This window comes from Triturus cristatus, chromosome 7 (genome assembly GCF_964204655.1).
Source record: "Triturus cristatus chromosome 7, aTriCri1.1, whole genome shotgun sequence".
Taxonomy (NCBI): domain Eukaryota; kingdom Metazoa; phylum Chordata; class Amphibia; order Caudata; family Salamandridae; genus Triturus; species Triturus cristatus.
This window is the reverse complement of record NC_140590.1, coordinates 508,994,900-508,998,010: the sequence shown is the minus strand read 5'-3', so window position 1 is coordinate 508,998,010 and position 3,111 is coordinate 508,994,900. Positions and strand designations below refer to the sequence as shown.

Genomic DNA, 3,111 nt, shown 5'->3' with positions numbered 1-3,111 from the left:
TCTTAAGACAGTCTTAAGACAGACTTAAGACAGTCTTAAGACAGACTTAAGACAGTCTTAAGACAGACGTAAGACAATACCAGTTTTGCTAAAGTGAAAATGACATTTCTCCTTGCTGGGTAGGATTCCACCCATCAAGAGAAAATGCATTCTATAACCAGGACATATCTCAACACGTTCCAAACAGGTATCTCGATTAAGACCATTTGTGTGCTGTTGAAGGGACCACCTGAACTCCCTACGTGACTGAGTGTGACAGGTGTTCTTTTCCCTACAATTTATTGTTGATATGTTACACAACAATTACACAATTTTCCTGCAAGCTTCCAGAATACTGGATTATACTAATTTAGTTTGAACAACCTCACCATTGCATCTCTCCCTAGATGTATGTATCCAGGGATATGTTGTATGATATGAAACCCCAAAGTGTTGGGCAACACTGGTCTCCCATCAGCTGACATCCAAATATCATTTGAATTTTTCTGACAGCCTGCTATGATCCAACCCTGCTGCTCTACTTCTGAAAAACCTTTCTGTACTCTTTTAAATTCTTCCTATGTGTCAGCTACTGACATCAACTTTAAAAAGACAGTGTCCTGCTCAAATGTACTTGTTCTAGCTATTTGAAGTGTGCAGGTCACTAGTGCACAATACAGTGCAACTTTGGCAGCATGACTACTTCCAACTACAATGTGACCATTTCTACTTTGGTGAGCCGCAAATTTAACTGCTGCAACCTCTGTTGGCATCTGAAATAGTGGTGGGCAGTGAACTCCGCTCTACCAGTGGAGTTTGCTGAGTTTTTCCAACTACGCGCTCCGCTCTCTGCCCCCACCGCTATCCCTTACTTGTTCAATAAGTGAGTACTACTAAGTCACTGACACAAGCTGTTGCACCCAAGAGAGCTATATCTGTCTAATAGTGTCAGCCAGGGGGGTCAGATTCTGCGCTGTCAGTAAATGAGAAGTGCAGCCTGTACAGCCCAGAGTCCCGTACACTGTCTAGCTCCTTGATGAGCTGTTTCACCTCGGGACTCTTCTCGGGTTTCTCCCCCCAGCCTTGCTTGATGATGTCTTTGAATAGAGCTCCTTGGGTCCCATGGCTACTGAAGGTGAGCCCAGTAAGGGGTGGCTGCAGGTGATAGGCCACCATAGCTTAGAGCATATACTGCCTCTCTCTGTCGGTGAAGGGCGCTTCGAGGCTCACCATCTGCCTCAAGGTAACAGCGAAGAAGTAGATGCCGGACTTGCAGGTGGTGGCAGGCCACGCAGTAGATCAGGGGCACGGTGCATGTAGGTGCCACCAATCTGGCAAGCGGTGGTGGTATGAGCACGGGCCTTGTGGTGCAGCAAGCACAGCAAGCAGCCGAGGTCGCTGATCTTTCAGCAGGTGTACTATGCCATGTTGAGCTAGCAGCTTGTTGGCGAGCTTCAGGTCCAGGTTCACAATTGTGTGCAAGTACAAGAAGGTCAGGCCTCGGGCCACGTTGTGGCATAACTGAGGCAGATTGAGGCAGCTGGTGGTGCCACCAGAACTGATTTTCCAGGGCTGCCCGGCTTTAACGTAGGCCTTTCTGGGGGTTTGATTACTATAGATTTCGTGGTGCAAGGTGCAGCTGCCCACGTACTCCATGATGACAGCGCCCAGGCTATCAGGGTGAGGATTCTCCGGGTGATCCATGCACCACTACTATCTTCTCTCTTACCCTACCACTAGCTAGTGCACCATCATCCTGCCAATTCCTATGTCCTTGCCCTATACGATTCACATGAGCTCTATAGTGCTGACATGAAACCTAGACCATGTATTATTTTCCTCACACTACACCATTTCTGTGCACAGCCCCTCTCTCCGCAACCCAACACCAGATCTAACCATTCCCTCGGAATCGCAACACAGACTCCCTGACTTTAAAAATATTTCCAATTGGACCTTTCTCCGTATAGTGTGGCACTCTTTTATTTTGCTTCAGCCATTGTCCCTACCCTGTAATACGTTTGTGAGGACAAAAGTAAATTAATTATGGTAATCTGACTGAAAGTTGAACTACCCTGAAGCTCCGAACCCCGTGTGGGATTGGCAGGGCGAGTGCATCAATTTGCGCTTGGTAGCGAGAGCACAGTGAGAATGTGCTGTTCTCTAGGATTGGTCCGATTTAGCAATTGTTCATTTACTATGAGGCTTCGGAGAGTGCACCATTGGTTGCATCCACAGCGGGAGATGGAGGCCCGGGCTTCATGGTATGTATTTGTCCTAGAGCCTGGGACATTTGATGGCTGTGGTAGGTACAGCAAGGGTAGTGCTAGCTTGGTGGCATGGGGGAAGCACATTCTAAGTTTGGATAAGGGATGTTTCTGTGATGGGAGGCAGGCTGAATCTCATTTGCGGTATGCAGTGCACATTTTTTTATGCTTACAGCTCCTAAATAGGGTGGAGTGGAACTCCGCAGAATTCCACTGAGTTTTTATGCGACTCTGCGGAATTCCACGCAGTTCAACTCCACAAACTCGGCTCACCCCTGATCTAAAGTGCCTCAAGCAAATTCCTCACATGCTCCCCATTCCTAATGGGCGTTCCAGAGGATGTCATGATATACCCCTTTGTTAGCATGACTGCCCAAAATCATGGACTACACCAAAGGTATACTGACTATCTGTAAATATAGTCACTTTCAAATGGGCTGGTAATCTGAAAGCTCTTGTAAGGGCAATTAATTTTTCAAACGCTGCTGAGGTAACAACTTGAAGCTACGAGACCTCTACAACATAATTCATTTTGGAAACTGCTACTCTCAGGGCACCCTAATTCTTACTCAGACATGAACCATCAACAAAAATTATATAATCAGGCTCTTTCCGGGGTTCATCTTTAATGTCAGGCCTTGGCTTGGTGCATAAATCCATGATAGCTAGAAAATCATGTTCAACTTCATCCCAAAGATCTTCATTTATAGGCAGGAGTGTTGAGGGATTCAATATTTGACACATTTTCAAAGACACATTTTTGGATGCCAATATTTGCTGTTCATATTTTGTGATTCTGTTGTGTGTCACGTACTGGGTTTTCATTCTGGTAAGCATAACCTCTACTGAGTGAAGGACCATAACA

The 3,111-nt window shown here is 46.1% G+C and overlaps 1 pseudogene; it reads right to left on the bottom strand.

The window, feature by feature from the left end:
• Positions 1–927: 927 nt before the first annotated feature.
• LOC146809991 (serine/threonine-protein kinase mos-like) lies at positions 928–1,683 on the bottom strand (annotated as a pseudogene).
• Positions 1,684–3,111: the final 1,428 nt, after the last annotated feature.